We start from the raw sequence: 14,405 nt of genomic DNA, 5'->3' as shown, positions 1-14,405 counted from the left end.
TTATTCTCTATTTTTTGCATAATTATAATTTGCATGCATACACAATAAAAAATAATTTACAAATCCATAATTCTAAAGAGAGATAAACCATCAAAATGTAGATTTTGGATTTTTAAGTATAAATTTATCATATATATTGTGATGAACTGTCCAATGGAATATCCATGGTAGTCTACAGATCAAACTTGTTCATTTAGGAGCAAGGTTCTGACATCCTTCTCAATTCCTCTAATTTCTATTGGATCTACTTATTGATCATTTTGCCTCAAAACATGGAATATAGATAATTCAATTGTGTGCTTCAAGAGAAGCCTAATTCTTTGAAGAATGGATTTGAATTTTACATCCATTGAACTAGAAGTTTTAAGGAGACGAAAATAACATTTTTGGAATCCCCAATGATGATTAATTTTTTAATCTTTGGGTCTTTAGCCTGAATTGTACCTTATAGGAGACTGTAAACTTAAGCCTAGTTATTGGTTATCATGGTTACGCTTCAAGCATATGAAAGTTCCACTTGTCCTCAGGGGCATAAGTTCCCCCAGACCTCACTACTCCTATGACAACATGAATAATTTAGGATTTTGTTGATACCTCAAGAACCATAATTTGGTTAGTTGACCTTAAAGAAATGATTGAGACAAAATCCACTTGTAGCCCATTGTTAACTAGTATATTAAAAAGGTTATGGTCTTTCTCCAATGTCAGTGTCACCACCAAGAATAAGGTGTGGGGAGGATAGGCATAAGTATGAGCTCATCCAATATGAAGCTTTTAACATTTCGAAATTGAAATTGTTTGTGTCATCTAGACTAAATTTATTCTTGATCTTGACCCAGGAAATCCATTTTAACAACATACTAAAAAAATATAATTTTTTAGGTGCATGACCCTATTAAAAAGCTTTTAAGGCCTAGTCTGTTTTTGTATGATTATTTTTACTGTGCTAATAAAAATTACAGATTTCTAAATATATGCTTGCTTATTGATTCTTTTACTGGGGTTTCCTTAGTTGTTTGTGCATACAATCAGGTAAATTTCCTTAATTTTAAAAAGAAATTCATGAGAAAAATAAATACTGAACAACAGAAATTCAAAGTACAACAAACCATCAAAAAGAAACGTTAACACAGTGTTTTGATGAAGGAGTTCACCTCTCCTGGGCTACATCTCCTTGGTCCAGCTTCCATGGCTTGGGCCTCTGTATTAACTCAATGTGGAAAAATGATGTTTTACAAAACTCTATGGCTCTTGATACCTACACCAATGTGTTCAGAATGTCCAAACTAGCTAAGAACACCTCTTTCTGAGCTCAATTTGGTCGAAAATTGACTTATCTATGGCTCAGTTAGTCTTTTCCTAGAAAAACTCCGCTAAATCTGGAATGGCTCCAGTTAGCGCGCTAAATTGGAGGTAGGCTCGAATTTGGGGGAACCGCCAAAACCTCTGTCAGATTAACTCGGAGTTAACTGGTTGTTAAAATGCGCTTAATGCTTTAAACCCTGATTAATTAACTTAAATCCCGTAATTAGTGCAAACCAAAACCTTTATATCTAGCGGTTTTGGTGGGGTTGTCACATGCAATGGTTAACATCGCATTAACCTTTGGAATGGAGTCATCGAAGTGTTGACAGTTAGATGTTACGGTGATAGCATTCACATGCAGAGACTTAAATCGTCGCGGAGTGGCTTGGATAGCCACTGAATAAACGTTTGATGTAACCCCCACTACATTCAGATATCAACTATCATGGTTTTGGAGTGTTCGAGCCCGCCGGTTTTCATAATTGTTTCTGGTTTGTGACATTGCATTCACATGGGGGAGGGTTGGCTTGCAAGATGGCCCTCCCCTAATCGCCAAACTCCGCACTTCATAACCTCAAATATAAATGGAGATGTTACATGGTAAGAACTGCATGGTAATGGAGACGGTTAAGGTATGACGATGGTAGGTCGGAGATCGCGGGTTTGACCTGACCTTCAAGAATAGTTTTGTTCCACTGTATAGACCTCCAACCCGACCTTTGGGACGTGCCATGTGGTGGCCTCCAGTCTTGCCACGTGGCATTCTTCCATTGGTCCATAAATAAACCAATAATAATGTGCCAACACACTACCTGTACAGCCCAACCAAATAATTCCACTTGTCCATCCTTGATTCATCGTTGACCAATGTTGACCATGCCTAGTCACCTACCACATCAGTAGTACGAACTACTAACTGTACAGTGATTCAGCATTTCTTTTTGCAAATTTCCCCTGTTTTCAACGAAACGAGTTGTGTTAGGATCGTTTTTCCGAGACGGATGTAGTCATTCAGGTTTCGAGTCATTCTAAGAACTTTGATTTTTGAGCTAAATACTAAGAACCTGATCATTTCTCCCCATTAGAAGCCTTTTGGACCCCAAAAGATACTATCAATTGTTTAGCAAGTGAGGGTACAACTCCCTCACCTTCTCGGTCTACAACCATTTGGCTTGATAAGGCTTTTGTCCCTTGAGTCCCACTCTAAGGTATTTGACGTCCCCTCTCTTCGAAGTCCTAGTTCTTTTGTCAAGTATGAAATCTTGTTGAAGCTCATCAAGATATTCTAGTGAGAAATCATCTATTGATGGAAGCTGAATATGCTCTCCTTGATCATCAATCAAAGGAGGCTCAAACAATCTCAAATTCTCAACATTAACAACAGAGTATATTTGCATATAAGGAGGAAAATCAAGCTTAAATTCATTGTTACAAATCTTTTCCAGAATTTTAAAAGGACCATAACAGATTGGTTTAAGCTTTTTACCTTCCCCTTGAAGTCTCTCTTTGCTAATATATAAGAAAAGTTCGTCGCCAACTTGAAATTTATGATCAACCCGTGTTTTTCATGCCTTGCCTTATAGCTTCTTTGACTTTTCTCAAGTTGTTCATGCACTGTATGATGTATCAACTAAATTTTCTCTATGAACTTCCTTGCCTTATCGATGTCGTTGTGACCATTGATGGTGACATCTTTCTCAAAGATGAAGTCTAATGGTGATCTTGGAAAGTACCCAAAACATTCCTCAAATGGCGACGTGTTTGTGGAAGAATGTTTTCTCCTGTTGTATGCATGATGTATGTAATGAAACTATTCATCCCACAACTTGGGATGCTTGCTGCAATATCCTCTACGAAGATGAATAACTGTTTGATTGAACACCTCGTTTTTTCCATCTGTTTGTGGATGAAAGGTTGTACTCTTCTTCAACTTTGTTTCCATCATGTCCCACAAATTTGACCAAAAATTCCCAAAAAATCGAGAATATCGATCACTTACAATAGAAGTAGGAAGACCAAAATGAACCCAAATGTTTTGAAAGAAAAGATGAGTTGTTGTTCATTTGTAATTTTGTTTTTACATGGCGTTAGTATGCACATCTTGCTGAACCTATCTACAACTACATACAAGTAATCATGACCTTTCCTTGATGATGGAATACCTCCTACAAAATCCATTGAGATACTCTCCCATGGACGTGAAGGTACCAGAAGTGGAGTGTATAAATCAAGTTTCCTATTTCTAGGCTTACTTGTAGCACGTAAATAACATCCTCTTATGAAATGAGAAACATTATCCAACATGTGTGGCCAATAACAATACCTTTGAAGATTCGCTACTGTCTTGCCTACACCAAAGTGTCTAGCAATCAATGAAGTGTGTGCCTCCCTTATGATACTATTTCTTTCTCCCTGTGGAATACACAACTTTCCCAAGTGATACAACAAACTGTTATGTACATGATAATCCAACTCTTCGAATTGATTTCCTTGACTCAGGCTTGCATATACTTCTTGAAAGTCACTATCATTTTCATATTGTTCTATGTAACTTTCATGCAAAACTGAATTATGCTCGAGTATATCAGATGAACTTACAATAGGCCTTGAAAGCATATTAGCTACCTTATTGTAGATTCCCTTTTTATACCTGATAACCAAATGAAATTGTTGTAGAAAACCCATCCATCTGAAATGTCGTGACTACTGCAACTTTGACTGTGACTGTAAGTACTGCAATGGTTGATGGTCGGTATGGATGATGGACTCCTTCCCCATCAAATAGTGTTTCCATTTCTTAACACTTTGTACCAATGCATAAATTTCTTTGTCATATGTGGGATAATTAGTTACAACTGCATTAAATATTTCAAAATGAAATGAAATGGGCTTACCATGCTGCAATAGAACTGCTCCCATGACATAATTGTGTGCACCTATTTGAATATTGAATGGATTTCTAAGATCCTGAACTGCCAATATCGGTGTTGAACTTATATTTTGCTTCAAAGCATCAAATGATTTCTGCTATACATCTCCCCAATGGAAGGCTTTCTTGACACTTGTCAATGCATGTAATTGGAAGAAAAATTAGCAATAAACTTTCTCAATATTGTGTTGCCCCTAAAAATCTTCTTACCTCTGCAACTGTATTGGGCTTGGCCTAATTCAAAATGACCTCAACCTTAGAGGGGCCGATCTTTACCTCCCCTCCAATAATGTGTCCCAAATACACTAAAGAAGTCTTGCCAAATTCACACTTCGACATCTTTAAAAACAATTGTTCTTTCCTGAAGACATCAAGTACTCTGTTTACATGCATGACATGTCCATCTCTTGACTTGCTAAATATGAGGATATCATCTAAGTAGACAATGACAAAATCATCTAGAAATGGTCTCAATACATCATTCATTACCCTCATGAAAGTAGCTGGAGAATTTGTAAGACCGAAAGGCATAACAAGCCACTCAAACAATGCTTGTTTAGTTTTAAATGTTGTTTTCCAAATGCCTTCTTCAGCTATCCTAACTTGATGATAACCACTTCGTAAGTCTAACTTAGTGAAATACTTTGCATACCTCAAATAATAAAAAAAATCATCAATTCTTGGGAGTGGATAACGATTCTTTACCATGATTTTTTTCAATGCACGGAAATCCACACACATGTGCCAAGTTCCATCCTTCTTTGGCACCAAGACAATGGGCGAACCACATGGTGAAGTAGATGGGCGTATGATACCTTTGTTCAGAAATTCTTGAATTTTCTTTTTGATTTCCAAGCTCTCCATAATAGACATGTGATACATGCCAATGTTCGGAAGTGGAACATCCTGTTGCAACTAAATCTCATGTTGAATTCCCCTCTTGGGAGGTAACCCCTTTGATTCCTGAAACATTTCGCCATGCTTGCTTACCACATCAAACAAACCATATTTCAATTTATCATCACAACCTTCAAAATATTCATAATCAATATCATTCTTTTTCTTGATCATGAGAAGCACACAAATTTTACTTGCATTTACTAGTCTCTTCATCTGCCCTGCATTAACCAAATAAATGTTTAGCTTTTTGTGATGGGCTTTCACTATGTACTCCACCCCATTCTTGAAAAATATTTATTTGTTATCATGGCGATAAAATACTACTTTCTTATCATACAAATAAGGACTACCCTAAATGATTCCTAAGATGTCAAGTGGAACTACATCTAGCTCAATTTCATCAATGAACTTTTCAGTAATGGCGAACTTGAATAAACACTTCCTTGTAACTTGTAAGTTTGCATTGTTAACTATCCAACCCAATGGATATGGCTTATGATGAGGTATAGTTTCAAGGTTTATTTTTTTAACCAAGTCTTCTGAAATCAAGTTTGATTGTGACCCACTATCAAATAATGCATCAATCTTTGTATGATTTGAAATCACTCTTACATGAAACAACTCTATTCTTGACTCTTCATTTGGAGTGTTGTTTTGACTATTTTATGAACTAGTGCTTGTAAAAGTTTCTTTTCCTTTTGTAACCATGGCTGAAATATTGGTCTCATCACCAGAGTTGGAACCATGGTCATGTTGTGTGGTAGTGGTCGTCTTTTGTTTTCCCTTATTGTGTTGTTTCTTAGGCCTTAATTCGGGATGCAATTTCCAACGATGGGATTCATCATGCCCCTCTTTGGAATAGTGTTTGCATGTGATTTTCTCCCCTTCTTTCTTCACACTTGAATTCTTCTTTCCCTTCCATTTTCCACCCTTTTCTTTCTCCTTACCCTTGAATGGATTCCTCTTACTACCCTCTTCTTGAATGTTCTTTCCTCTAGATTCAAGGTGTGTGGCTTGCACACATACCTCATCTAAGTTATTTGGATTGAACATAAGAATAGTATGTTTCAAATAGGAATGTAAAACCCCAATATATTTCAGCATTGTATCTTGGGAATTCAAATTCACTCCTAATAACAAAGCCCTTTTCCTAAACTGGTGTGTATAATCTTGTATTGTTTGGCCTTTACGCTGCCTAAAATTATGCCAATTCATAATGGCTTTTTGCATATACGCTAAAGGATAAAATTGTCTTTTAATTGCAGAAACAAATTCAACCCATGTAATGGATATCTTACCATGCATTCTCATTTCCTCTTGAGTCTTTGCTTCCCACCAAACTAGTGCAGCTCCTTCTAGCCTCAGTGAAGCCAACTAGATTTTATGTCATCTTCTTGAAGGTTATGAATTCTATAGTATACCTCCAACTACCAAATCCAATTGTCCAACTTTTCTGCATTCACCTCTCCATTGTACATAGGAAGTTCAAATTTTATGTCCAATTTAAGTAATGGAGTCTTTCCTTTTGCGGTTTTTGAATGGGTATGGGCAGTTTTAGTGGTGGTAGTCGAAGATGATGTTGTGTGAGATGATGAGGAAGATGACAAGGATGGTGGAGATGGAGGTGGCTTTCCACCATTCCCTTTGGAATCCTTCCTCTCATCTTTTTTATCCTCTGATCTTCCTTCTCCATGTGGAGGTTTATAACTCTCTCCAACCATTCTAGTGTTCCTCTTCATAGAGGACTTTAACCATCTCAGTCGAAGTATAGAAAGCTTTCTTTAATTCTTCCTCTTCTAAAGAAGGACCTTCAGGCTCTCTTTCTCCAGACATAATGGATATGGATTCAGGCTCAGAAATTGGTACTTCTTGTACCTCTTCAATCTCAGTTGAAGACAAAACTTGAGGAGTTTCAAGTGCAGCTGGAATTGGAGCTTTAGGTGGTGTAGATTGTGGCCTTGTGGCTCTCCTTCTTCTGGGCATTACCTTAGGAGTTGCAACCAATAGCTTCCCTTCTCCTTTCTGCAACTTTAACCTTGTAAGCATCACAATTTTGTAACCATTAAAACCCTAATTGCACAAACTCAAGAAATCAAGCAATTCAACCTTTTCTTTGATACCAACTTGATCTGTTTTTGTATGATTAGTTTTGTTGTGCTAATAACAATTACATATTTCTAAATATATGCTTGATTATTGCTTCTTGTACTAGGGTTTCCTTAGTTGTTTGTGCATATATTCAGGTAAATTTCCTTAAGTTTAAAAAGACATTCATGAGAAAAATAGCTTCAAAACAAATATTGAACAACAGACATTCAAAGTATAGAAAAACATCAAAAAGACACTTTAACACAATGTTTTGATAAATGAATTCACCCCTCCCCGGCTACATCTCCTTGGTCCATCTTCCATGGCTTAGGCCTCTGTATTAGCTCAATGTGGAAAAATGTAGTTTTAAAAATATCTATGGCTCCTAATACCTGCACCAGTGTGTTCAGAATGTCAAAATTAGGTAAGAACACCTCTTTCTGAGCTCAATTTGGTCAAAAATTGACTTCTCTATGGCTCAGTCAGTCTTTTCCTAGAAAAGCTCCACTAAATCTGGAATGACTCCAGTTAGCGTGCTAAATTTGGAGGCAGGCCCAAATTTGGGGGCACCGCCAAAACCTCCGCCAAATTAACTCGAAGTTAACTGGTTTTTAAACTATGCTTAATGCTTTAAACCTGGATTAATTAATTTAAAACCTGTAATTAGCGCAAACTGCAACCTTTATATCTGGCGGTTTTGGTGGGGTTGTCACATGCGATGGTTAACATCGCATTACCCATTGGAGCAGAGCCATCAAAGTGCTGACAATTTGATGTTATAGTGATAACGTTCACATGCAAAGACTTAAACCGTCATGGAGTGGTTTGGATAGCTGTCGGATAACCGTTTGATGTAACCCCCACTATATTCACATGTCAACTGTCGCGGTTTTGGAGTGTTGGAGCCCGTCGGTTTTCCTAACTGTTTGCGGTTTGTGACATTTTGTTCACATGGGGGAGGGCTAGCTTGCGGGCTGGCCCTCCCCTAACCGCCAAACTCCACATCGCATAACCTCGAATATAAACGGACATGTTACATGGTAAAAACCACGGTGGTAGCGGAGTCGGTTAAGATATGATGATGGTAGGCTGGAGGTTGCGGGTTCGGCCCGACCTCCAACCATAATTTTGTTCCACTGTATAGACCTCCAACCGGACCTTTGGGAGGTGCCATGTGGCAGCCTTCGAGCTTGCCACGCGTCATTCTTCCATTGGTCCATAAATAAACCAATAATAATGTGCCAACACACCACATGTACAACCCAGCCAACAATGCCACTTGTCCATCCCTGATTCGTCATTGACCAGCATTGACCATGCCTAGTCATCTTCCATGTCAGCAGTATGCACTGCTGATTGTGCAGTCACTGGGCATTTTTTTTTCCAAATTTCGCTTGTTTAGCAAAGCGATCAAAACACAATAACTTTGTCATATGAACTTGGTTTTCGATGAAATGAGTTGTGTTAGGATCATTTTTCCGAGACGGACGCAATCATTCAGGTTTCGAGTCATTCTGATAACTTTTATTTTTGAGCTAAATACTGAGCACTTGATCAAGGTCAATAAACATGAAGTTTCAACCATAAGGCTACCTTGAAATTTAATAATAAGTGACCACTATAAGTAGTGATTATTGAAGGAAATGCCACTCCAAGGGGAAATCTCTTTCTTGAATAGCTAATACTTAATAACTTCTCTGACCTTCCATATATTCTACATATTAGATATGCCAAAAAAGTACATAAAAATATTTGAAGTGAGATTCCTTGCCAAGAATGCTTCAAAGAGATTCTTTTCATATGTATGATAAGTGAGGTCCAAAAAATTCCACATAGCCTTTTATAATTCATAAGTGATCCATAAATTATATAAGCATCTTGCTAGCGAACTTATCACAATCAATATTTATTTAATTTGATTATGGTTAATAAAACTAATTAGTTTTATTTTGTTATATAATTATGGAAAAATAAATAACATACATTCAAAACACACATCTAACCACAACAACTGACACATATATTTACATTGGAGAAACCTTCTTTAGAAAAACCTAGCAATAAAATGGTTTCTATGATTCTTCAATTAAAATTAATTATAAATTACAATGGTTCTAACGAATGAAGAATGTTATGGCTACATCATTTACCTCCTCCATCTTAACTTTCAATCTTACCATGCTTATATTGATTCTTTCAATAAAAATTAAATTATAAATGACAACGGTTCTAACTAGTGAAGAATACTATGGCTACATCATTTACCTCCTCCATCTAAACTTTCATTTTTTATTTAGAACAAGATTTGGCTACCAAACTCCAAGCCAGCCTCATTATTTTTTTGTGTTCTCTCTCTTATTATTGTCACTATCATGAAAAACATATTTAAATTATGATCTAGATTTAAAACATATTTAAATTATGATCTAGATTTTAATAGGAAACTTTACTTTTATATTTACTATTCTCTTAAATTAACAACTCCAAAAAGCTCTTGCTTTTTCAATTGCAAGATCATTTATAAGATTAGGGTGGCCATTCAAATTCCCTTTTTAAATGACACAATGTCTACGTTTTTATATTCCCAAATGCTTCACATAACCATACCACTAACTAATCGATTGACTTCAAACCATATCATTTTAGATGAAGCCCTTTGTATAAGAACAAGTACATTTGTGGAAAGAGGTGTGATTCTTCAGGTTCAATATCATGAGTGGCTTTACATTAATTGTTCATTCACTGCATGAAGCCCTTTATATAAGAACAAGTACCTTGGGGAAAGAGGTGTGATTCTTCATGGTCAATTTCATGAGTAGGCTTTGCATCAATTGTTCCTTTACTAGGCTTTAATGGAAGGAGTGTGATCTAAGTTTTCATCATCATACTTTGATGAAATTTATGTGTTACATTCAAAACGCATCATTTTCCATTCAACTCAAATTTGGTGGAAAGGAGTGCAAGCTACCCTTAACTTTAACAAATGACAGGTGATTGGTTATCCAATTGGTCCTCCCTTATGATAGTGCAACTTCACATCATGTCTCCCAGTGCACTTTCATTCAACCAAAAAGTTTGCAATGATTCACTTTCTAAAAGAAGTGGACCACACTCCATCCACGTGGCTCAAATCACCTTCACTAAAAAGCATGAAAGTTCTCCTTTTTCCCACTAGAGTGATTTCCCTAGTGTTTAGGGTGGTGTGAGCCACCCTTTCCTTCTGCTCCAATAATTCCACCACACATGATGTTGGTATCTCCAAGTCAATAAAGCATGTTTTCAATTTTTCATATTATTCTTATGATGGTTTATTTTGGATCACATCTTTCTGGTTGGTAGGAATTTGGTTTCTTTGGTAATTGAACAAATAATTGACTTTTTTGTTTTCTTTGGTAAGTGCCCTTTAAATGTAATATTCTAAAATTTGTTATTATATTTTATATGTATTTTCAAATTTTTATTTACAAAACTAAATTTTTTAATTGGTAATATTTTAAAATTTGTTATTATATTTTATGTGTATTTTCGAATTTTTATTTACAAAACTAAATCTTTTAAATTTTTGAATGTATTTGGGAAAAAAATTGCATTGGAATCAATTTCCCTACCTAAATAATTTATATGACATAAAATTTCCGTATTCATTGTCAAAAACATTATCATAATTTTAAAAAGCAATTTTCTAACTTGTTAAAGGTTCACACCTAATGACTTCAATAAGTGGATCGCTCCATTTTAATATTTACTTGTTGACATATAAGTAGACGAAGTCTCCCATGAGATCTAGAATGAAACTTATTTGACTTTGCTGTCATGGTTTCTAACGGGTTAATGAATAGATATTATTTTGTTCACTAGATATTCGATAAAGTTATCAATTTAATGAGAACCTTTTCTAATTTTCAAGTTTTTAAAGGTTATATTTATTGATTATTTTTACTCTAAATTTTTTTTGGTGGTTAAAATTATATCTGGTTTAAAATTATAGTCTCAACATCTATATAGAATTTTTAAAATATATATATATATATATATGAAGAAAAAAAAAACAAAGAAGATATTTTTCAGGCATCCACTTGAACGAAGCACCAACTCCTTGATGTGTAGGCACTAACCTGCAAAACCTTGCATATCCTTTTTTCATCCATTTTCAAAGTTAGATCCATGGGTGGTCTGTTACATTAAACCTCATAATTGTACTTGTTGCTCCCACTGCTTCAACTCTCACTCATTCAGATATCTGACTATACAACTAGCATACTCAGACTTTTCCTTTACACTGCAAATCACTCCTCACACTTAGATTTGATCACAACTTCTTTAGATATGCTTAGCTAGACTTTTCTCATATTCAAATATGATCACAACTTCTCATAATTTCTCAACAACTCTTCTACAAACTCAGATTTGATCTCTACTAGCTCTTTGCATGCGCTCTCAGCCCTCTACAGGCTTTATTGGCCTCCTTGCAGCTTGAAAACATTTGGATCTCCTTAGCACAACCTGATCACCAGTGTAGGTCACTATAGATATACACAAATATGCACTCTCCACCGTATTTATAATCTCCAACTCTTCTTCCTAAATTTATAAATAATCTCATCTTTGTATTGCAGTTCGAGATCTAATACCATTCTAATTTCTCCCTTTAGTTTCTCATTTAGATCGAGACTTCTTGTCGTTTTCAAACTCAAAATTAGCTCTCCTTCTTAGTTTTATATGAGATCACACATCTCTTCCTCTTCCAAATCAAACTGGTTGTTCAATTCATGTGTGGATAGTTATTCACTCTTCCTTTATCTACCAGTTACACCTTCTTTAAATTCACATCATTTGAGCTTCGATGGTCTCTAATTTTCTTTGACTAGATTATCCTATATTAATATTGAACGAACTACTTAACGTCGAATTTGAAATATGTTGAAATGCCAAATTTAGAAATAGGAACTCTAAAACACCAAATTTCAATATTGTTGAAATATGTAACGAGGTTTGGTCTTCATAATGGCATAATCACGATTTTATGTATTTGATGTAAAGAGAAGAATAAAATTATTATTGTTATTCTTGAGGCATGTGTTTCATGCTCAAGGTTTTTTGAATTATAGATCAAGCACCATTGAGTGCTTCTAGGTCTTGCCATTGAGTCTACAAGTCATAAGATTCATTTTCATGTATGGAAGACCCTTTTGGGCATGTTAGATATTGTACAGAAAAATTATTTAAGTCAAATTTAGAGTCAAAGACCCTCTAAGACCTTGTCAAACAAGAAGCAAAAGTCGACCTTCAAGAAAGAACAAGTCGGCCTACAAGGTGACAATTCAGCCTTATGAAGGGGCTATTTGACCTGCTAGAAAGATTATATATAAGAGAGCTTGAATTCATTTGGAGCATCATCAATTTAGCTCACAAGAACTTCGATCCAAAAAGAAAATCAAGTAGCTTCATGACCCAGATTATCCACAGTTTCTTGTTCATTCTGCCAACGTTTCAAACCCCAAAGGGGGTCCATCATCAGGACAAAACAGAAAGAATATGAATGAGAAATTATTATTGAGAGGAGAGAGCAAGCGACCAGGATATAAATAAACTAAGAACCCTAATTCTAATAATGGTCGACTCATGATATAATTTTATTTTAATTTATTTCAAATAAATCTTACTTTTTATTAATTAAATTAGTTTATTTATTAATTTTTATAAATTGGTTGGTTAGTAAATTTTTGTTTTTTATATCAATTAATAAGACTTTATTTAAATTTCATTAGGATTTTTTATTTATCCAAATGAATTATTTGATTAAAATTATTAATTAATTAATTAATTTTTTTTTTTTTTAATTTTTTCTTTTCATACCAATTGAATTTTTTATTTTTAATAGATTAAAATTTTTTTAATTTAATTTAAAATTTTTTATTTATTTATTTTCATTAAATTTATATTTAATTTTCAATTTCATTAAATTTTTACTTTCATTAAAAAAAATTATAATTTTTAAATTTTAAATTAAATTAAATCAAATTAAATTAATTTATTAAAAGATTTTGATATCTGATCAAATTCATTTCTTTTATTTAAGAATTAAATCATTAATTTAATTAATATAATTAATTAAATTAATTAAATTAATTAAATTAAATTAAATTAATTAAATTAAATTAAATTAATATAATTAATTAATTGAATTAAATTAGTTAAATTAAAATAATTAATTATTTGAATTAAATTAGATTAAATTAATTAAATTGATTAAATTAAATTAGATTAATTTAATTTAATTAATTAAACCATTAATTTAATTAATTTAATTAAATTAGATTAATTTAATTTAATTAATTAAACCATTAATTTAATTAATATAATTAATTAAATTAAATTAAATTAATTAGATTAATTTTATATAATTGATTAAATTAATTAATTAATTAAACCTACTGAATGGAAGACCCCTTATTCTGATCTTATGCTTCCAAGGGTCCGGGGGGGTTTATTTGCTTGATTAGAGGAAGCCAATTTCCACTGATTTCACTCCCATTGTCCCTGTTGAGGTTCCGAGGAAACTTCATAATTTCGATGGCCTCTCTGATTTTCCTTTTATGATAGTTGTCTTCTCTTGCAATTACCTTGGCGTCTTCCAAACACACATGATGTTTGGTCTTGGACGAGTGTTCCGCAAGGGCCGAAGAGCGGGATCTTTCATTCTTTATGTCAGCGGCATGCTCCTTAAGTCTTATTTTCAGAGACCGACCTGTTTCCCCAATATAACACTTGCCACATGAGCAATCGATCTTGTATACTCCCTTGAGTTGCTGTCGATCAATGTTATCCTTAACCGACCTCATCATTTGCCTTATCGTTCCACATGTTGTAAATTGAGTGTCTATGTTCTTCTTTAAAATTTTTGCAATCTTATCTGTAATTCCTTGGATGAATGGAATGTAAACTTTCCCTTGATATTCCTTCTTGTCTTGAGGGGGATGCTTAGAGAGGGCCTTATCTTGAGCCCTTCTTATAGCCTTCTTGATGCTCCATTCCTTGTATCCAAGGTTTTTGAAGACAGGGGTTAAGTGTTCAATCTCATCCTTTATGTGATCAGGGTCAGAAATCCTGAAAGCCCTCACAGCCAGGGTATTTAAGACGCCGGATTTTTGGGAGGGATGATGGTAGGAATCAGCATGAAGAT

This window comes from Pinus tabuliformis, chromosome 6, assembly GCF_031772625.1.
Source record: "Pinus tabuliformis cultivar Carrire ecotype Pingquan chromosome 6, CPIR1, whole genome shotgun sequence".
Taxonomy (NCBI): domain Eukaryota; kingdom Viridiplantae; phylum Streptophyta; class Pinopsida; order Pinales; family Pinaceae; genus Pinus; species Pinus tabuliformis.
This window is presented reverse-complemented; position numbering follows the sequence as displayed.